Raw genomic sequence first — 23,856 nt, 5'->3', positions numbered from 1 at the left:
AGCATTTTTTTAATGCATAACCATTACTTTGGCAGTGGAATTAAATATACTAAACTCAGTAATATGGCATATGAGGGTATAATTTAGTGGGGAATTGAATTTGCTAAGAGGAACCCTGATATTTTGGATGAATAACTTCATCTGACAGAAGTAAGCAGGCTTTTACGCCTCAGTAAAGCACATTATTAATTTTTTACTAAGAAACCAAACTTCATTTCAAAGGTCAAAAAAACTCCCTCAGCCCCAGGGCCAAACATTTAGAGGTAAGACATTGACTGACATGTGGGATCCCAACATCACTCCTTATTCTACAGCCATAGCCTCTGGAAGTGACCAGCACCTTAAAGGAACATCTGCTTCAATATAACTTTCAGACAGGTAAATCTCCAGCAATGTCATTTTATAAATGGAGTGACTTAAATTGGATTAATTGACATACCCAAGGTGAAGACAGGCAGACTAATGCTGATTTCTTCCATTACATCATGATGCCTTTAAAGCAGGTAATAAAAACAAACCCTCTGAAATTCTTAAAAACAACTAGAAGAACTTTTGTCACCATTAGCATTTAAGAAATCACCACTTAAATACTACAGATTTATATAGTCACACATAAAGGGAGATTGAATGAATACAGTGACTATAACATATACTCAAGAATAGTAATAATTTTTAGTAATTTTATAACAACTATTAAGTATAACGATATTAAGCACTCTCCTTATGTGTGCTTGAGACATGTTATTTCAATTTCAAATATCAGAATAACATTATGTGTTAGGTATAATTACTGATATTTTTAGAGGAAGAAAGCACAGTTTAGAGATTTTTAGTGACTTATTCAAGCTAACAAGTCTCAGTAATTGGTGGAACCAAGTTTAAATTGAATTTTATCAGTTTTGAACAGTCATGTTATGCCTGTATTAACCTGTACTCTAAATTATTATCTCTTGCTAATTTTGCTAAAAATAAATTTTGGACATCTCTGTTAGAAAAGTTTTAACACAGCAAAACATGTACACATTTTTATAAAAAGCAAATGATGCAAAATGATTTAAAATGGAAAGTACCAGTCCTGTAGCCCAACTTCACCTCTATTCATTCCTCAAAGGCAATAACTTCTCACAAGTTTGGGTCATTGATTTATCTGACCCTTACTTCCACATCTTTAGATAATATGCACATACCACGTCCTTGACTTATCAGCTTTGAAGCAATGTCTATTGAGTGTCTTCTCTGATAGGTTAGGAATGATGTCTCTCATCCTATGTAATTATACATAGTGAGATCCCTTTTCTGGGTTCCTCAAATGTCGCATCAATACCTCCATTTCTCATTCCGCTAACATAAATCATATTGTGTTTCCCCACCTTGTAAAATGACGATCCTAGAGCTTCCTCCTTTCCTTTGATGTCTCCAGACTCTCTTCATCTCCTTTCTGTCCCCTGTACCTTTACTTCTGCATTGTCAAGAATGATAATGTGAAATATGTTCAGCTCTGTGAACATGCCATCGGGAAAAGCCTGAATGTTTATGATCAAGATCCATGGCATCTACTGATGAAGCCACAAAATCTCACAATTAGGAGAAAAGAGAAAAACAGGAATAAAAATGTTTACTGAAGACCTATTATGAATCAAGCATTAGAAGCATATTAACACATTTAAATATTAATGATGTAAAAAAGTGTTTAATGCTTGAATAATTTTAGGATATGCTGAGTTAATGATAACTCTCACACAACTATACAATCCTTAATGTGATAATGTAATGCTAATTTCTTCAAGAGGATGTGTATTTCAAAATTATTTGGCACTAAATCCACTTTTTATTAAAAACTCGTGGACCTAGGTAATTGTCAATGCAGTGTATTAGGAAAACACAATTTTAGCATCCTCCTTTTAAGATTTTTTGCTTATCTTGTATGTCTAGTATTAGGCTTATGCAGTTTTATGAAATTTATAAATTTAAAAAAATGTAAAATTAACTAGAAAATCATTTTGTTTTAAAAGTTCTAGAACGGAATTTATAGTATAGGAAGTATCTGAACCTTTTACATTTTGAAAGAATGTTTTTAGCCTTTTATTTTTTTATTTTTTTTAAAGATTTTATTTATTTATTCATGAGAGACACAGAGAGAGAGGGGCCGGCAGAGACACAGGCAGAGGGAGAAGCAGGCTCCATGCAGAGAGCCTAATGTGGGACTCGATCCGGTCTCCAGGATCACACCCCCGGCTATAGGCAGCGCAAAACCACTGAGCCACCCGAGCTGCCCTGTTTTTAACCTTTTAAAGAAATAATACTTTGAAAAGTTTTTGATTGGTTATTGAAGCTTTAAAAAAAATCTGCTTACTGATTCAACTTTGAAAATATATTTTTTTTCTAGAAAAATCTCCATGATTCTTTAAAGATTTTTTTAATTTTGTAAAATTAGAGCAAGTAAGCTTATATTATGCTCTTAGGTTTGTCTTTTTTTGGTGAATTTTGCTTAATAGAGACTTATTTTATTGAAATTTTCAAAGAAATGGCTTTTGGATTGTTTCTCTGCTACCTAATTTTATTTATTTTTAATTAATTTTTATTTTTTACTTTCCTTCTCTTTCTTAAGGCATGCTTAAAAAAGACTTTACCTAAATTCTTGACTTGTAGGCTTATAACTATGCTCTAGTTTAGTAATGAAAACATTAATTAATATCTCTTAATGTAAAATTTGTATATAATTAAAAGGGTTGCCATGCTGCAGTGACAGTGATGTTTCCCTAATTGTTTACAGATACGTTCTTGATTTTCTATTTAATTCAAAATTCCTAATTGCTCTTGAGGGAAGATTATTTAAAATTTCTGTTTGGATATTTTAATTTAAATGTGTCTTTTGGGCAGCCCGGGTGGCTTAGCGGTTTAGCACCGCCTTCAGTACAGGGCGTGATCCTGGAGACACAATATCGAGTCCCACGTGAGGCTCCCTGCATGGAGCCTGCTTCTCCCTGTGCCTGTGTCTCTGCCTTTGTGTGTGTGTGTGTGTGTGTGTGTGTGTTTCATGAATGAATAAATTAAATAAATAAATAAATAAATAAATAAATAAATAAATATATAAATTTGTCTTTTATTTTTCAGATGAATCACATTTATAATTAGAGAATGTAGCCTATCCAGTTTATCTTTTTGGAAACTTATTGAGGATTTAAACCAGAGAAATCAAGTTATGAATATTAGTAAGTTCAGGTTTTGGAAATAAAATATATTAATTGATTATAATACAATACTAAATATATATTTACCAAATCAAACCAATTAATTATATCATTCACATCTTTTGATGCTTTTCTTTCATTTTATTTTTTCTTTTTTTTTAAACTTAAAAATAAACATATTAAGATCATTCAATGTAATTGAATGAGTTTTGTGAATTGCTTCCAATTTTTCAAGTTTTCATTTGTAGAACTTAATGTGTTTTCTGTTATGTCTTTATGATATATAGATTTGATTTTTAAAAATTTGTTATAGTTAATACATTTTTTTGAATTTTATTATAATAATGCCACTTCTGCTGTCTTTATTAATTATGTTTACTTTATAAATTTTTGGCCCTGCCTTTTTTTCAATTTTCTGCATTCTGTTTAAGGTTAGAAATTTATTCATAGCATAAAACTGGATTTTCTTTTTACTTTAAAATTTTGTCTATTAGCAAATATAATTATCACACTTGATATTTAGTTTTCCTTTTTATATTATTTATTCCACTTTGTTTTACATTTCCTTCTTTGCATTTTCCTTTATTCTTCCATGTACTATATGTGCTGCATTTTTGCTTTTAGATTGCACTAACAATATGGAAATTCTATCCACTTATTTAGCAATTTCAAAAAATATTTTGCAATTGGTTATCCGAAAGTTATCCAAGAATTATAAAAATATACATTAACATCATTTTTCTCTTCTTAAAAATACAAAAAGTCAAATAAGAAATGCTATATATTGACTCTCTTTTTATAAGGCTAAACATTTAAAATGTTAAATTTAAAAGACTTAAATGTAAGACTTGAAACAATAAAATTGCTGGAAGAAAATATAGGAGGTAAGCTCCTTGACGCTAGTCTTGGCAGCAATTTTTTGGATTTGACACCAAACGCAAAGGCAACTAAAACAAAAATAAATGAGTGGGATGACACCAAACTAAAAAGCATCTGCACAGCAAGGGAAATCTGCAACAAAAGAAAAGGCAACCTACAAAATGGGAGAAAATATTTGTATATCATATATCTGATAAGAGGTAATAGTAAAAATATATAAAAATTCATACAACTCAACAGCAATAAAATAAATAATCTTATTAAAAATGGACAGAAGGACTGAGTAGACATTTTTGTAAAGAAGACATTCAGATGGCTAACAAGTAAATAAAAAGATGTTCAATATCATTAATAATCAGGGAAATGAAAATTAAAACCACAATGAGATATCACTTCACACTTGTTAGAATGTTATCATTAAGAAGACAAGAGATAAAAGGTGTTGAGAGGAATGTGGATTAAAGGGAACCCTTGTGAACTATTGGTAAGAATATAAATTCATGCAGCCATAACAGAAAACAGTATGGAGGCTCCTCAAAAATTTAAAAACAAAACTACCATATGACCCAAGATTCCACTTCTAGATATATATCCAAGGAAATGAAACAGGACATTAAAAAGATATCTGCTCTTCCATGTTCATCACAGCATAATTTATATAGACAAGATTTGGAAACAACCCAAGTGCCCATCAGTGGATGAATGGATAAAGAAGATGTGGTGTATATCTCTATATACGATGGAATATAATTCAGCCATGAGAAAGGAAGAAATCCTGCCATTTGTGATACATGGGATGGACCTTGAAGGCATTACACTAAGTGAAATAAGCCAGAGAGAAAAAGAAAAATACTACATGATATTACTTATGTGTGAAATCTAAAAAAAAAAAAAAAGAAGAAATAAAATTCATAGAATCAGAGCATAGAATGGTTGCCTGGGGCTAGAAGGTGAGAAGGTAGGGAGAAGTTGGTAAAAGTGTACAGACTTTCAGCTATAAGATAAATAAGATCTGAGGATCTAATATAAAACATGGTGACTATCCTGGTTAACACTGTATTGTAGCTTTTATTTTGGTATATTTTTTTTATTGGAGTTTGATTTGTCAGCATATAATACCCAGTGCTCATCCTGTCAAGTGCCCCTCTCAGTGCCAGACACCCAGTCACCAACTTCCCCTTCCAAAAAAAAAAGGCATGTACCAACATATATATGCATATATTGATTTTTGCTCACTTAATTTTTTAAAAAATTCAGATTATTCATTATACATCATTCATAACTTGTTTTATTTTACTTAAAAATGTATCTTGGAAATGCCTGTAGGTAAATATTTATTTATTTATTTATTTATTTACTTACTTACTTATTTATTTATTTATTTATTTTTTTACTTATTTATTTATATTATGGTAAATATATATATATTATGCAGGTATCAAAACAAAATAAGATTATAATAATATCTTAATATTATTCATATATATATGAATATATATATATTCGTATAATCTTATTTTGTTTTGATACCTGCATAATATTTCACAGGCTTATCAAATAAAGATTTTCAATACTTCTCTAAAAAAAAAAACCACACTGTATTATAGAATTGAAATTGCTAAGAGAGTAGAACTTAAATGTTCTCACAAACAAAAAGTGAGGTTATTGATGTGTTAGTTAACTAGATGGGAGATTCTTTCACAATATATATGTATGTCAAGTCACCACTATGTACACCTTAGATATCTTACAGCTTTATATGTCAATTTTACCTCAGTAGACCTGCAGTTTAATTATAAAAAATAAAACTACAAAAAGTTGTTTTTACTTTCAATCTCTCCTACTCACAATTCTAAGATTGTTTTATTAATGTAATCAAAGATTTAAGAGCTAAATTATTAATAAATTATTTTTATGTCTCTTGTCTTCGCTATATAAACAAATCACAAGGAAAATTTCAAGCATGCATCCTTTTGCCTATCTTTATTTATTTCTTTAAAATAGATTCCTGGAGATAGAATGTTTCAAATATACTAACCAGTGACATTCTAAAAGAGAAAGACAAAAGAACATCACACAAGCAGCATTTGAAAGATGACCTGTCCTCAAACTTCACCAATTTATCAATTTGATAAATTGAAAATGGCATTTCAATTTCATTTTTTTTATTAGTGTATTTTTTTAAAAGATTTTACTCATTTATTCATGAGAGACACAGAGAGAGAGGCAAAGACACAGGCAGAGGGAGGAGCAGGCTCCATGCAAGGAGCCCAACATGGGACTCGATCCCAAGACTCCAGGATCATGCCCCAGGCCTAAGGCAGGCGCCAAACTGCTGAGCCACCCAGGGATCCCCTGTTAGTGTATTAAAACATAGGTCTACTGGTCATATTTCTTATAGGTTGTGTTCACAATCTGTCACAAATATTATTTGGTGATTATTTTATTAATAATATTAGCCATAAGTATGTTCCATGTGTAATAATTTTTCTAATTTGAGGGCTGTATTATTTTGCTAAAGCTGTCACAATAAATTACCACAGACTGGGTGGTTTATACAACAGAAATTTATCTAAACAACGGTTCTGGAGACCAGAAGTCCATGATCAAAGTGTTGGCAGATTTGCTTTCTCCTGAGGTCTCCCTTCTTGGCTTGCAGATAGCTGCCTTCTCAATGGTTTCACATGGCCTTTTTTTCTGTGCACATGCATCCCTGGTGTCTCTTCCTCTGTCCTAATATCCTGCTTTTATAAGGATATCAGTCAGATTGGATTTGGGCCCACCCTAATGGCTTCATTTTAACTTAGTCATCTCTTGGAAGGTTCTATTTCCAGATACAGTCCCATTCTGGAAGACTGGGGTTAGAGCTTCAACATATGAATTCTGAGGGAACATAATCCAATATATGACAGGAGTTTAATTTTTTGTTTAATGTAATTTTTTACTTAAATATTTTAAAATTATAATCATATACTCCTTTATAGATTCTACATTATATATATGCTTAAAATAATTTTCTTACCTTATGATGGTCTAATTATCTGCATTTATCTATGTTTTATAATTTAGTTTCCAAAAATATTTAATGTATCTGGATTTATTTTGGTGTATTTTTTAAAGATTTTATTTTTTTATTTAAAGTAATCTCTACACCCAATGTGGAACTTGAACTTACAACCCTAAGATCCAAAATCTCTCTGACTGAGCCAGCCAGGTGCCACTTGATATAGTATTTTGAGATGAAGAACTGAATTATTTTGACAAATTGTTAGCCACTTGCTCTAATACTATGTGTTTAGAAGTCCCTATTCTCCACCTTTACAAATTATTAAATTATGAGTGTCTGGGATTTTCTAATCTCATTAATATGCTATTTCTGCCCAGGATCACACTATATGAGAATTACATATATAAAGTATAAAAATGCATAAAATACATTTTAATTTCTGACCACTCATGCCTGCCTTCATATGATTCATTCTCAAAGTTTAAGTATAGTTCATTTTTTCTTCTAGATAAATTCAAGATTATTATATCAGCTTCCAAAAATATCCATTTGAAACCTAAAAGACCACTTATGTATAATCCTTATATATATATATTGCATTTATATATAATGCATATTTCTTCTGGATCTATAAAGCATTTTAGTGTGTATATATATATTTTTTTCTAATTCCACATAACCTTAAGATTAATATTTACTTCCATTATAGATACAAAAAATCTGATCCTGTAAGAGTATTATATGAGTTTAACTGACTAGCTAAAGTTGTAGTGTCAGGTTTTAACAGAGCAGAAACTTAAAACCACAGCTCTGATGCCTAGTCTAGTGCTCTTGACACTCACCATATGTAGTCGAAATTTCTTCAAAGCCCCAAACCAGCAGACATAGTGATATGATACAAGGTACCATATATCCAGGATGTTCAGTTTTGATTTTGACAAAATCAAGTTTTCAATTCTGTTCTACAATATTTGCCTGTATCTAAACAAAAGTAGTTTGCCTGTGTTGTTTTCATTTTTCTCTTTTCTTTCTAGTATAGATATCTAGGCTGGGTAAAGGGCTTTACTTGTAAAATATATATATATATATATTTATATATTTGGTAGCTCATGTACTGCAGAGAACCTCACAATGATCAAGGGACACCATACCTACTACCCTAGTAATCAGAGTGTCGGCCCTGCAAGTGATTTTATTTTTTTTTTTTAATTTTTTTAAATTTATTTATGATAGGCACACAGTGAGAGAGAGAGAGGCAGAGACACAGGCAGAGGGAGAAGCAGGCTCCATGCACCGGGAGCCCGACGTGGGATTCGATCCCGGGTCTCCAGGATCACGCCCTGGGCCAAAGGCAGGCGCCAAACCGCTGCGCCACCCAGGGATCCCTTAAAAGTCATTAGTTAACAGATAGGAGGATCCGGACCACAGAAGTGGAAGTTCTTATAGCCCACAAAGTCAAGTTACCTCCTAGCAGTGTGAGATTGCTACCTGACTCATCACCAGTACCTATCGTTGGCCAACCTGAGTTGAGAGTCAAGGCCTTTGAAGTTCAAGATAGACTAATGGGACAAAAACTGGTGTGAGAAACTATGATAACTTTATAAATAGAGCACCCATACTAATACAGCATATAATCTTTGACATCATAGATATGTAATGTGACCAGGGCCTTCCCAGGCCTTACATTACTAAGCAGAGCTACCTCTCTCATCTCTCATTTTCTCCTCTCCACCCCACTCACTTTGTTCCACTCAGGATCCAAAAACCCTAACTAAAGTACTATGTGCTATTCTTTTCTATTCCATTAATCTTATTTCTCTTTATATTGCTCATATATATACATATATATCTCCTCTTGCTCATTTATCTATTGCCTACAAGTTCCACAGTGTGTCAAGGAATAGTTGTCTCCCACTGAAATGATCTTGGCACAGAATGGGTACCCAGTGACTGAAAAAATGAAACATTACAGATCTGAGAGAAATAGGATAACTGAGTAAAAATCTGAGATGAGGAAGGCTTCTTCTCCATTAAAAAAAGAAAAAAGAAAAAGAAAAAAAACAGTTTGTCCTTTAAAAATATGTGTAAATAGATATCACATACTGGAAGCTAACAAACTTTCGACCCAAAGTTTTACATGATGAATTTTTACAGAGAGGCTTTATTTATTAAGGTATTATTTACAACTAATGGGGCTTTACTACTGAGGTTATTCAGGTGCATCTACAATAAGACCCTTTAATAGATTGCATTTTCAAACATTCAGCCTCCAACATCAGTACGACTCAATCTTAGATTATACAGTGCTTTAGGCCAGGTCTGGCTTGGATTAAATCCATATTTTAAAAATTCAGGCATTGATTTATTTCATGCCTAAGGCCAATGTGATTGGAACATACTCCATGCTTCATAAGCAAAATCCAAATTTCAAGACAGAAAAGTATTCAGGAGGCTAACAAGTGCATCTGTTTTGCCTTATTCAGAAATGCATATTAAAAAAAAAAAACTACCAGAACCCTGACCATTTTGAAAGTATTTAGTTTACTGCAATTCTGTTTGTGATGAGTGTTTATTGTACATTTTTAAATGGAGTCTTTGCCATTATAAATCTGGGTCTGGATTGCCTGGGAGCTGGCAAAAATGCCGTCTGTACATGGACATCACATCACCTACTCTCCTGTCCACTTTGCCATACCTCAAGGAATGCAGTCACTCTCATGGCAGGGGCTCCCGGATTCTTTGCCTTCATCAAAATATTCTGCAGTCCCTAGGAATTTGTCAGATAGCCAGGGACATTAATTGCTGCTCATGTGTGGCCCTGCTCCTGAATGCTCCCTACTACCTGTTATTTCCATGCCTCCTATTCCCCCAACTTGTAAGGACAAGGTAGCTCAAGTGCTTGGCTTCTGTACACAGGATACTTATTTAAGCCCTGGGTCTGAAATAAAGTGCTGCTTCAGTTTCCAGCATTTTTTTCTTCTATTGCCTTCCCATTAGATGGTAAGTTCCTTTTTCTTCCACTATTGAAGAAAAAAAAAAAATGATGGGAGAAAGAGGAACAACTCCTTCCTCATCTTACAGTTCCCTCTAGTTACGATTTCATCCTTCTTTTATTATTACCTAGTTTCCGAAAATAGTCTGTAGAATATTAATAGCAATTTGTTATCAATCACTAAGTACAGGCATTGTGCTTCTATAAATATATAGCTTCAATTAATGATCTGAACAATCTAGAGGTGTATATTGTGATCCCTGTGTTACAAATGAGAGGGACACTGAGGTTAACCAATTTTCAGAAAGTCACAAAGAGTATACATAGCTAACCCTGAATTCAAATCTGCCTTCTCATTGCTTTCTTAAAAATACAGAACGTTCCTGTCTTCCTTTCTTATACAACACCAGTCCTATTGGATTATGGCACCATCCTTATGACCTCTTTTAACCTTGATTGCTTCCTAAGAACTTAATCTCCAAAAGCAGTTACTCTGAGTAGTAGGGCTTTAATATATGCATTTTGGGGCAACACTCTTCAGCTATAGCACCTCTTTTTTAATATAAGAGAGAATAACCAGACACACTGACCACAATAATAATTTAAAGTAGCAGTCAGGGGCCCCTGGGTGGCTCAGTGGTTGAGCGCCTTTGGCTCAGGTCGTGATCCCAGAGTTCTGGGATCGAGTCCCATATCGGGCTCCTTGCGGGGAGCCTGCTTCTCTCTCTCTCTGCCTATGTCTCTGCCTCTCTCTGTATCTCTCATGAATGAAGAGAATCTTTAAAAAAAATAAAAATAAAAATAAAAAAATAAAGTAGCAGCCAATACAATGTGCCCATATTGTTTTTAAATTGCAATAAAATTTACATACCATAAAGTTCAATGGTTTAAAGTGTACGATTCAGTGGGTTTTTAAATATGTTGAAACATCATTACTGTCTCATTTTAGATCACTACCCCGCCCCCCAAAACTCACTGCTCATTACTTATGAGCAATCACTCCCCACTCTCCTACCCTGCTGCTACCCCTGTCAACCACTAATCTACTTTCTGTCTTTATGAATTTGTCTATACTGGACCTTTCATACAATTGGAAATATGAAAAATGTGACTTTTTGTGGCCATAATAGTTTTAAATACTTCAAAATTTCTCTTATTTGATCTTCCCAGCAACAGATAAGGCATCTTATCTCTTATCTCATCTCTTTAACAGATGAGAAAAAGTGAGATACGGTTTAGTAACTGGGTAGCAGAGTTCCTAAATGCAAGAGCTGGACTTTAAGCCTTAGGCAGTCTGTATTCGGTCTGTGATCTCAACTATAATATGTTTCTACTTCAAGGAGCTTGATCATACATTATCTTTAGAATCATCAATAATGGGCAGAATAACAATTGGATACTGCAGGAAAATAAAACATCTATGGCTGAGTGAATGACACTATTAGGTTCAAGTTGGCATGACCAATATGGAGTAGGATCTTGATCTGAGGTGATAATAAATGAAGCAGATTCAACTTCTTTGGAAGAGAATAAGCTAACTGGAACTATGGTCAATGGCCTAGACAACTAGGATCATTTCTAGATGAGTGGAACATGATAAAGAAAAGGAACAAGATTATGTTCAGGATATAACATGTATTTGTCCTCCAAGAAGGAAATAACAAAATAAGATTAAATTTTACGAGACTATTGGTCAGTCATGTTCAAATAGTTGGAGATATATGAGGTGCATCCTCTTAGGCACCAAGATCATAAGAAAATATGGTAACTTACTATCACAATGTAAGCGGAAAGAGATTAGTTAACAGTAGAAATACCAGCCCATTGGATGTTACCTGGAGCCCGCCCATGAGCCTTGATTCCTGGATATTGTATAGGAACACTTATCAGAAACCCTACCCACAAGAGATTTGTGTATACAACGTTCAAGAACTCTTAATTGAACACTTTGCTATTGACAGTCTCTGGAAGAGTAGGTATAAGGAGGACAACAGAAAAAGAGAGATGAGGGATGAGAAGCCAGTTACCACCTGTGTTCTTTTCCTCTATTGCTACTATACAAAGTATCACAAACTTTGTGGCTTGCCCCAGAACAAATTTATTCCCTTCTGGGTGTTGAGACTTCAAGTCTGAAATCAGTTTCACTGGGATAAAGTCAAGGTGTTGGAAAGGCTGATTCCTTTTGGAGACTCTGAAAGGAGAGTCTATTTTCTTGCTTTTCTTAGCTTCTAGTGACTTACTGTATTCCTTGGCTTGTGGTCTCTTTCTCCAAGTCCAAAATGTGTAGCTTGTCTCTGCTTCTATCACCGCATCATCTGATGATTACATTCAGGGTCAGTCCAGATTATCTATGATACTCTCCCCATGTTAAGATCCTTAATCGCATATGCACAGTCCCTTTGCCACATTAGTGAACATTTTCAGGTCCCAGGGATAAGGATGAGGATATCTTTGGAGGTCATTATTCAGCTTCCTACATCATCATTCTCCACTGCCCTTCAACTTTCCTTTATACATTACATAAATTTTACAAGGGACACTGCTAAGATAGCAAATCTCGAAAAGAGACCCATTTGAACTTTTATTTATTCACTAACAGTTTTGTTCAACAGATATTTGATGGATATCCACCAGGCATCCCGAACTGTGTTAGCCTTTGAAGCAAAAATTGTAGATATATTCCTGCCCTCATGGAGTTCACAGGTCACATTATCTCCTTTACCAAAGCATATATGCCCTTCCCCTTACCGCTTTTCTTGCTTCTGTGAATTTGCCCTTCTTTGTCAAGTCCTACCTTTCTGACCCTAAACCAGATAGCACTATCTTTCTTAGAGGATGGGACAAGAACAGAATTCATTTAAATATGTAACATGATTAGTGTATTAGCATTAGAAACCTCAGATGATGTTTTCCTCTTTAGTTATTACGTTTACTTCACCCAACCTGAAATTATGTGGAAATGTAATATCCCAAGCATGGGTTAAATTCATGAAGGCCCCTAATCTCCTTTGAATAGAGATTAGTGGCTGTATAAATATTGCCCAAGAAAGAGCTAATCCTTGGAGAATGAGGACTGGTTTTACTGCAAGCGCTAAAGGACTACCTGATGTGTGAATTGTTTATAGTATTCATCTTTACAGATAGGAGTCTGCTTCCACCTACTGGCTGGAGAACTTCACAATCGTCAGGACCACACTGGTAATTTCTTCTTGGATTTTTGTATTTGTTTCTGATTTACAGACATAATGTCTGCTCCTGCCCACCTAGGCCTTCTTTACTCCCAAACTAACCAACTCTTTCCGGTCCTACCTTCTAGAGTAGTTGATTAAACTAATCAATGTGTTGTCTTATGAAAATTGTTAGGTAGCTATAGATAGCCAAGGTATCTAAGAAGACATCTAAAGCCAGGAGGAAGTCCGTGGGATGCAGAACACACTAAGAGAGGCCTAAGGAAAAGGAATAAGGTGATCCAAGGAGGTAAGGGCATGACTGGAATTTCAGGGGGTCTGGGGTTAGCAGTAGTTGAGGACAGGAGAATTCCGTCACTCCAAAGACAGTCTTGGGGATTGTGAGAGCAAACAACTTGAAAATTCTATAGGAAAGTTGTAATTTCCAAAAAAAAAAAAAAAAAAAAACTCAGTTGTTTTGCTGTCAGAAATGTTAAGAATCTTTCAGAAAACAAGGATTTCTATTACAGAAAACCAAATATTATACTGGAGCTATTCAAGAGAATACACACTCTTGACATTTGAGTATGAAAAATATTATTCTGAATTTGAGCCAGAGATTTAGAAAGAGTTGAGGGAAAGAAGATTTGTATCATATGAAATATACTAAAAGACTATGTCATAAAGTCTCATAGAATTAACATGAATGTAGTCTATAATCAAATAAGTGCAAAAATGAAACAGTGAGATTTCATTTTGCAACTAATTGTGAAAGATTGAAGGAATAGGAATATATGATTGATGGATATGAATTAAGAGGTGCAGTATATTTAGAGGCACTGTTACTGATAGATTCTTTTGGGAAAGCAATTTGAAAAGTGAACTTTGAAAAGCTTATATTCTGATTTGGTAATTTTGATTCTAGGATATACACCATAGAAATAATTATAGATATGTTTAAATATTTTCATAAAAGTATTCATTATAGTATTGTTTAAAATCAGAAAAAGTCTATTGTAATAGCTACCACATATTCAGTGATTATGGTGTTTCTGACACTGTGCTTGATCCTTGATCTTGAGAGACAACAGGAAAGTAGAGAGAAAAGAGAAGGAGAAGAGAGGAATAATATAAGTAGTAGAGCATTGCCTATCCCCTCTGTTTCCTAACAGCCTAATGATTTGGTATTTCAGGACTTGGAAGGAGTTAGATTAAAAGTAAAAGCCTTAGGAATGGTGTAACTAAGATTCTGTGACACTCATAGGAAAAGACCATTTTTCCCTCTGCTCCACTTCTGGCATGATACAAACTGGTACTTTGAATAGAGATTAGTGGCTGTATAAATATTGCCCAAGAAGTTGAAGTTATGCTGTCCAGTAAGGCAGACACTAGTTACATGTGGCTACTTATATCTAAATTAAAGAAAATAAGAAATTCAGTTTCTTGGCCACACAAGCAACATTTGAAGTGCTCACTAACCACACATAGCTAGTTGCTACTACATTTGAGAGTGCATATATAGAACATTTTCATCATCGTACAAAGTGCTTGCAGATAGCACTACCCTGAAGACTCAACACAGATAAATAACTGTGAGTAGAAATTCTATGCCTTGTTGAGCAATGGGAAAAATCTACCCCATTTCACTTCAGTCTCCCCATCTTGGAGCTAGCTACTTTCTGGTATTTATCATCACCTGGAACTGCTTCAAAATAATAAATTTAGATTTCCACTTTTCCCCCTCATCTCATTTCCTCAATTATTCCCTGTATATCCTTCTTTCTAACTCATTGGATGTTCAATTTATTAGTCTATCTTCTTTGTATCCATTGGTACATTGATGTCCAATAAAAATATAATGAAGTATGTACTCTGATTAATGCTCTCCATTATTTAAGGAAATTCTAGTCATGGTTTGCTAAGTTTTTATCATGAGTAATGAAGAATTTTATCAAATGCATTATTTTGTGTCTTTTAAGATGATAATATAAATTTAGGTTTTTTTTTTTTATTCTACTGATGGAATGAATTACCTTTATTGACTTTTGAATGTTAACCAATTAGTGATTTAAAAATCTCATAAAACTAGAAATAAAAGAGAACCTCTTCAGCATATATGTACAGAAGGCTACAGCTAGTATCATTCTTTTTAAAAAATAAAAATTAATTAATTAATTAATTAATTTATCGAACGGGGGAGGGACAGAGAGAAAGGGAAAGAGAGCACTTCAAGCAGATTCCACACTGAGTACGAAGCCCAAAGCAGGGCTCAATATCACCACCCTGAGATCATGATCTGAACCAAAATCAAGAGTTTAATGCTTGACCAACTGAGCCACAGAGGTGCCTCCTAGCCTCATTCTTAATTGTGAAAGACTGAAAACTTTCCCCCCTAATATTGGGAACAAGGTAAGGCCCTGCTGTCACCATTTCTGTTTTATGATATGATACTCTGGAGACAATACTGCAGGCCTTAGACAATAAAATAAGACAGGAGAAAAAGTATCCAAATTGTAAAGGAAGAAGCACAATTGTATTTGTACAAAACATGATAATATGCATTAAAAATTCTGAGAAAAAGGGGAAGCCGGTGGCTCAGTCGATTAAGCATGTGGCCTTAATTTTGGCTCAAGTCATGATCTCAGGGTCATGAAATAAAGCCCTGCATTGGACTCTGCACTGAGCTTGGAGCCTGCTTAAGATTCTCTCTCCCTCTGCACCTCCCCCTGTTCATGCTCTCTCTCTCAAAAAAAAAAAAAAAAAAAAAATTCTAAGAAATATATATTTTTTAATCCTCTAGAACTACCAAATAGGTTTAGGATGGTAGCAGGATATAAGTTCAATATACATACTTAGAAAAGTTTTATTTTTATATACTAACATTAAGCATAAATTGAAATCAAAATAATATAATTTATAATAGTAAAAAATAGTAAATACATTTACTATTTGACAAAATACATGAAAGACTTATCTTTGAAAACTCAAAACTCTGTTGTGACAAATTAAAGTTTTAAATAAAACTTAAGCAAAGGGGAGATAGACCATGTGTATCAATTGTATGATTCGTTATTATTAGGATGCCAATTATACCAAAACTGATCTACAGAGTCACTGCGACCCCTACCAAAATTTCAGCAGAGCTTTTTTCAGAAATTGACAAGCATATTTAAAAATGTATATGGAAGTGTCAAAGACCTAGAATATCCACAACATTCTTGAAAAAGAAGAACAAAGAAGGAAGGCTTTTATTATCTGATTTCAAGACTTATGAAGCTATCAAACAAGAAAGTATAGTATTGATATAAAGGTAAACGTATTGATCAATGGAACAGAATAAACAGTCTAGAAATAGACCTACACATTTGTGTTTAACTGATATTTTACAAAGATTCCAATCAAGTTAGTAGGGAAATAATAATCTTTCTAACAAATGATCCTGTGACTCTTGACTCACACCATATACCAAGAGTAATTCAAAATGGAGTATAGACTTAAATGTAATAGCTAAAAGCATAAAACCTCTAGAACAAGATGAGAAAATCTAATTGACCTTGTTTTGGTGAAGATTTCTAACATAGAACACAAAAGCTCAAAGGTAAATAAAAAAATTAATAAATTAGACTTCATCAAAATTTTAAAGTTCTGACTTGAAAATCTTTGTAAACATATATCCAACAGAGATCTTGTTTGAAGACCTCTAAAAAACTCTTACAACTCAGTGATGAGAAGACAAATATACCAGTAAATACTGAGCAAAAAGTTTGAGCAGACCAAAAGGGAGAAAGAGAAAGGGAGAGGAAGGATTGCAATTAAGCTCATGAGGATATACTCAACATCATTAGTCATTAGGTAAATGCAAATTTAAAATCAGAATTAGATACCAATATATATCTACTAGAAGGAATAAAATTTAAAAAGACTATTCATACTAATTGTTGATGAAGAGATTGAGGAACAAAACTCTTATGTATTGCTGTTGAGAATGTAAAATGATACAACTCTGTTAGAAAACAGTACAGCATAATATCCTCCAGTTCCATCCACGTTGAAGCAAATGGTGGGTATTCATCATTTCTAATGGGCGGGGGGATGGGGTGACCGGGTGACGGGCACTGAGCAGAGCACTTGACGGGATGAGCGCTCGGTGTTATACTATACGTTGACAAATCAAACTCCAATATAAATATATATATATATATATATATTTATGTCGAAATCCTATTTATTTATTTATTTATTTATTTATTTATTTATTTATTTATTTAGGGATCCCTGGGTGGCTTAGTGGTTTAGCGCCTGCCTCTGGCCCAGGGCACTATCCTGGAGTCCTGGGATCGAGTCCCCCGACCAGCTCCCGGCATGGAGCCTGCTTCTCCCTCTGCCTGTGTCTCTGCCTCTATCTCTCTCTCTGTGTCTATCATGAATAAATAAATAAATAAATAAATAAATAAATAAATAAATAAATAAACCTCTAAAAAAATAAATAAAATGAAAAAAAAACATTAAGCAATTTCTTAAAAATTTAAATGTGCACCTCTCATATGACCCAGGCATTCCACTACTAGGCATTTTTCAAGAGAAATGAAAGTGTATGTCCACACAAAAACTTATAAACAGATATTCATAAGACTTTTATTTATAATAACCAAAAACTAGAAACAACCCAAATTCCTTTAAACAGTTTAGATAAAGAAATTATAATATATTTATACAATGGAATGCTAATCAGCATAGAAAGGAATGAACTATGATATACACAATAATATGGTTGAATATCACAATAATTATGTTAATAAAAGAGGTCAGAAAAAAGCTATCTTTTGTGTGGGTACTGAAAGATGGTGATGGTGTGAACTATGCAGATATCTGGAGAAAAATAGGAAGAACAGCAAGTATAAATACTCTGAATATGGTGCTAAATCTTATAAGCCTTAAGGCCATTCTTTGGACTTTATGCTGAGTGATGTAGGAAGACTTTGGAAGATTTGAGCAGAACAGTGTCATGATATGACCTGTTTTGACATGATGGTTCTGACTTCTGTGGTGAAGTTTACTTGGGGGAGTGGAGTTGCTGAGTTTAAGGAGATAGCTGAGGTACAAATTAGAGAGTGTCACAATAATTCAGGACCAGAGTGATAGCCATGATGGTTGTGAGAAATAGATTCTGGGCATATTTTGAAATTAAAGCTTGATATATTTTGAATAAGAAAGGAGTACAGAATGACTCCAATATTGTGTGTGTTTGTGTGTATGTGTGCACAAGTGCGCACATGCATGTATATGTGTGCTTGTGTACAGCTGGAAGGATAGAATTATAATTGACTGAAATGGAGAATATTGTAGGAGGAGAGGTTTGGGAAGGGAAGATGAGGTGAAAGTCTTTAAAAATGTTGAGTATCAGAGGCCTATTGTCTGTCTAAAAGGAGACAGTGAGCTGGCAATGGAAAAATCCAGAGTAAAGTCCTGAGGAAAAAAATCTCAGGAGTAGCACCTTGAACAGAGGTAAAAATTTTAGAATTATCAACATATAGAGAGCATTACAGGTATGAGAATACATGAGATCACCAAAATACAATGACTAAATCCTGACGTTGTCATGGAAAAACTGGAATTTACTCATAAAACTGTCATGGAATAAGTGGGAATTAAATCCTGAAACATTCTCATTAAGAAGCCAAAGATATATAAAATATTTAGTGAATGAGATGAGAATAGAATAACCAATGGATTAAGAGGAAAAACACAAAGGACAGTGTCCTGAAAACTATTTCCAGGAGAAGGGTGTATTCAGCTCTGAAAAATGGCAAATAGTTCAAGTCAGATAAAGACCACTACATTATAGCATTTTGGTCATTTATAACTTAGGCAAGAGTAGTTTGGATGAAGTTGGAGGTATAAATTTGATTGAGTGTACTCAAGAAAAAATATAAGAAAATGAATAGAAAACAATATTATAGATAAGACTTTAGAGAAGTTTTTGATTTTTAAATAAAAACAGTGGGGCACCTGGGTGGCTTAGTGGTTGAACATCTGCATTCAGCTCAGGTCCTGATCTCAGGGTCCTGGGATCGAGTCTGCATCAGGCTCCCTGCAGGGAGCCTGCTTCTCCCTCTGCTTCTCTCTCTGTGTCTCTCATGAATAAATAAATAATATCTTTTTAAAAATAAAGTAAAATAAAAATAGTATAGAAATAGAATTTTTGAAAATGGCAAAGTGGGAGCATGCTTATTTGCTGATGGGGACACTTTAGAAAAGGAAAATTGATATCCTTGGGAACACAAGGAGACAATCTGGTGTACAAATGGAGGATGGTCTTAACTCCAACATAAACAGTTCATCAAGGCAAAATATGTGATACTGATGCTATATAAATGTGGTGGAAAGACCTTTTGGAAGTTTTGTTCTTCATTTTTTTGTTAGTGAAATAGTCACCAGCTGAAGGTAAAGATAGGAGAAGATGTGTTAGAGTTTTGAGAAAAGAGGTGAAGTTATAAAATAGAAAACAGGAAGACATGAATTAGGAAAATACAGCATAATACCTATGCAAAATGAAAACCTCATTTGAGTTGTTTTTTTAAAGATTTTATTTATTTATTCATGAGAGACACACACATGGGTGGGGGGAGAGAGAGAGACAGAGAGTGTGAGAGAGAGGCCGACACAGGCAGAGGGAGAAGCAGGCTCCATGTAGGGAGACTGATGTGGACTCAATCCCGGATCTCCAGAATCACGCCCTGGGTTGAAGGCAGCACTAAGTCTCTGAGCCACCCAGGCTTCCCTTCATTGAGTTTCTTAATGATAAATTTAAAGTCAACATCTTAAGGGTTTTTCTTCAATCCCATTCAGTAGCATGGATGAATGGACAAAGTAGTCTGAGAGTTGGAGTTCATCGAGGTTATAGTTTTGTTAAGCAATTAAAATGATGTAAAAGCCACTAATGATTTGAAGATATATGGGGAAAAAGTGATTACCATGATGACTAAATTTAAACCAGATATGCAGAAAATGAGTACATGGAACAAGGTGCAGTGATGTCTGTGGTAGAATCAACCAGTGGATTATAGATCCTGATTAGTGAAGAATTGTTCTGTCTAAAGTATTACAGAGTATAGGCTGGAAAGATAGACAGTGGTAAACCAATCCTTGAAACTGAAATCATGGGGAGTTACAGTTTTTCATGTGACAAGGTCTAGGATATATCCACTGGAATAAATAAAAAAAATAACTGGAGAAGGTTAAAAAATCAATGTTGTGCCCAAGATTGCGAATCCGAGAAACCACCAAGGAGCCGACACCGATGTAAACACACGAGGGTTTATTTACAAGCTTGACCTTGGGTCCAAGTATACCTGACACAGCGGAGCAGGGACTTGGACCCCCAGGTGGGTTTCAGCTTAGTTTTATGGGCTGGTCTAGGGGACCTCCAGAAAGGGTGGAGGGATTTCTCAAGTTCTGTTTACATTCTGATATGGGGCTTTCAAGGGCATTGAGCTCTGTTCTTATTCTAATATGAGACTTTCTGCCACTGGCTTGGGCTCTGTTCTCATTCTAATATGGGGCTTTCTAGGACGTTAAGCTGTAAGCTGTTTTCTTCCTGTAACTGAAGTAATGTAAATTTCAGCTCTTATTCACAGGGGCCTGGGATGGCTGTACTTGTGCTAACACTGAACTTAAAGTGGAATGGCCTTAATTTTCTCAGCCTCCACAATCAAGAAGCTAGGGAATTAAAAGGATTATCTTCACAATCATTGAAATCTCCAATAATTGTAACAACATTAATATTTCGAGACATTGGCTTTGAACCAAAGCTAAAATGGTCATAGAATAAGGGGGAGTGACTCAGGATTGGTAGATAATTCCACTGGTGTGACATTCAAATCTATAGATTCTGAGGGAAGCACATATAAACAAGGTAAGGCAAATTGAAAATCAGTCCCTCTGGTAGGGAGCAATATGGAGAATAGTGTAGCCCCCATTGATCAGAGCAGCAGGAGAAGCAGGCTTCAAGGAAGGGGCTAGGTTTAATTTAGAGTAAAAGATGAACAACAACAACAAATTCGGAAAAGAGTCTGAAGTAAAGGGAATTCTATTTGTGATTAACCATAAGTTCCAAAAGGCTCAAGAAAAGGGTCTCAGTTCAGGATTGAGAGAGACAAAAACAGGGATAAGCAGAGCCAAATGGGGATTAGACTGCAGGTGATGAGAGTGATCAGGAAATCACTTTCTTCTTATGGTGATGCCTAACATAACAGAGATGAAGGTTACGATAAGATTAATCATGACAATGCCAGGCCTTAAGCTTCAGTAAGTAGAGAAATATTGGGTTCTTTCCATAGTATCTAGCCTCCTACATCTGTCTCTTGACTGTTGTCAAGGGAAGTGGGGCAGACAGGTGGCAGCATGTTTGCTTTCAGCCTGAATGCTTCTTCTCAAAGCATACCTATAGCACACACCTGAGAACTATGGCAATAAAAATTGTTAGAAAAAAACTGGCAGGTACATATTTTAGAGATATTTTTACTAATTTGATATGAATTAATTGCTTTAAATATTTATAGTACACAAAAGTCATACAGTGAGTCCTATTAGGTAGTAGATATGTAGTGTAAAGCACTTTACATACATTATTTAATGTATGTTCCCAAGTAATGTCTTTGTACTTTATAGATGAGGATATGAGTGCTTAGAAAGTTTAAATAACTTTAAGTTTGTAATGTTAGCAAGTAGCAGAGACAAATTCACATTGAAGTTTATCAGATTTCAAGGACCATGATAATGTCATCAGAACTGTAATGATTATCTCTGGAATAGGTATCGCTAGATTATTTTTAGTAAATTTTATAATTTTTCTTGACCCATGGATGTTACCATAGTATGGTATGAAAGAACTTGAAGGAACTATTGTAACATCTTTCTTCTGATGACCTTATTTCTCTACAATTTGCACAAAAATAGTCTAATTAGTATTTAACCTGTCATGCAGAAGTAAGAACACGGAGAATGCTTTGACCTCTGGAAACATTCTAGGATTTTATCAGAAGGCTTTCATTTAGGGATTAGAAATGTTCTCAGTTAATTTCTTCTGTTTTACCTTCGTTCCTTTTATACAATTGTCCCAAAACAAAGTTTTGGGAGGTACCTTAGGTGAAATGGAGGCTTGAAGAAAAAGTCACTAACATGAGAGTGCCTAAACTTATTTCCACTCTGCCTAAATGTGGGAGTGCCTAAACTGTGTTTCCACTCTGAATAATAGGGAAGTCCATAATGTCCTGTAAGTATTCTCTAGTTCTGTTATAATGGTTCTCAAAATCTAGAGTTACATAAAAATTAACCAAATGCTTATTAAAAAAAAAAACACCTCATAATCTGTTGTCAGCTGATCAGAATCTCCTGTGGGGAGATTTGAGGCATGGGGTGGGAGGATACATACTGGCCTACTGTAGATTCTGATTCAGCAAAGGACTATCAGGGAGCCCAAGTCTTTTTTTTTTTTTTTTTTTAGAGAGGCAGAGACACAGGCAGAAGGAGAGGCAGAGACACAGGCAGAGGGAGAAGCAGGCTCCATGCACCGGGAGCCTGACGTGGGATTCGATCCCGGGTCTCCAGGATCGCGCCCTGGGCCAAAGGCAGGCGCTAAACCGCTGCGCCACCCAGGGATCCCGGGAGCCCAAGTCTTAAATGTCTTTGCCCCATGTCTACATTTCTCAGTTCCCCTACCTTGGGAAATTAGGGATTTCCCAACCCTTCTATCTCTCTGCAATCTCAGATTTTTCCCATGATTCCAGTACTTCCAACAATAAACAAGGACGGAACGAATGTATCAAATAACTTGAGATATAGAACTTAAATAGATATCACTGCAGCTGTACAATTATCTTACAGAAGTGATAAAGGGGGGTGATGCCTCAGTGGCTCAGTCAATTAAGCTTCAGACTCTTGATTTCAGCTCAGGTCATGATCTCAAGGTCATGAGATCGAGCCCCACATTGGGCTTGGTGCTGAGCATGAAACCTACTTAAGATTCTTCCTCTCCCTCTCCCCTACCCCCAACTTGTGTATACATGCACTTGCACATTCTCTTTTTCTCAATAAATAAATAAATCCTTAGGAAAAAAAAAGAAGTGATTAAGGGGTGATGTTTTCATATATGCATCCTCACATTGCTATATATATATATACATATATATACATATATATATATATCCTTTATAGATAGCTAATATTAATCAACACCATATTAGAATTGCACCAAAGTATCAAGCAAAAAGAACATATTTTATCTTAAATGCTAAGGAACTAATAGACAAATTTTAAAAAATGTTTTGAATTCTTTTCTATAGGAGAAGTTTTAAATATCTTGGATAACCTGCTGTATTTGTGTTTTTGAAGAAAAAAATATAATGCAATGAACTCAAGCAAATAGATTATCTTTTTTTAAGACTTATCTATTTATTCATGAGAGACACTGGCAGAGGGAGTAGCAGGCTCCCTGCAGGGAGCCCGATATGGGACTGGATCCTGGAGACCCAGAATCATGCCATGGACTGAAGAAAGTGCTAAACTGCTGAGCCACCCGGGCTGCCCAAGCAAATAGATTATTCTCAGAAATAAAGCTTA

At 34.7% G+C, this 23,856-nt stretch overlaps 1 protein-coding gene across 9 annotated transcripts in view; it reads left to right on the top strand.

Annotated features, from left to right (window-relative positions):
- The first annotated feature begins 233 nt into the window (after positions 1-233).
- Positions 234-23,856, top strand: part of SLCO1B3 (solute carrier organic anion transporter family member 1B3) — an 85,216-nt gene continuing 61,593 nt past the window's right edge. For 3 of the 9 annotated variants that reach the window (XM_025455284.3, XM_035707346.2, XM_035707347.2), the window contains exons 1-2: positions 234-378; positions 13,210-13,267. The gene's annotated coding sequence lies outside the window, so the exon portion shown is untranslated. Of the gene's footprint in view, positions 379-433; positions 504-13,194; positions 13,268-23,856 lie in introns of those variants that run through there. The other 6 variants (XM_035707351.2, XM_035707348.2, XM_035707352.2 and 3 more) reach the window with 5 other exon arrangements.

Source organism: Canis lupus, chromosome 27 (assembly GCF_003254725.2).
Source record: "Canis lupus dingo isolate Sandy chromosome 27, ASM325472v2, whole genome shotgun sequence".
Lineage (NCBI taxonomy): Eukaryota > Metazoa > Chordata > Mammalia > Carnivora > Canidae > Canis > Canis lupus.
This window is presented reverse-complemented; position numbering and strand designations above follow the sequence as displayed.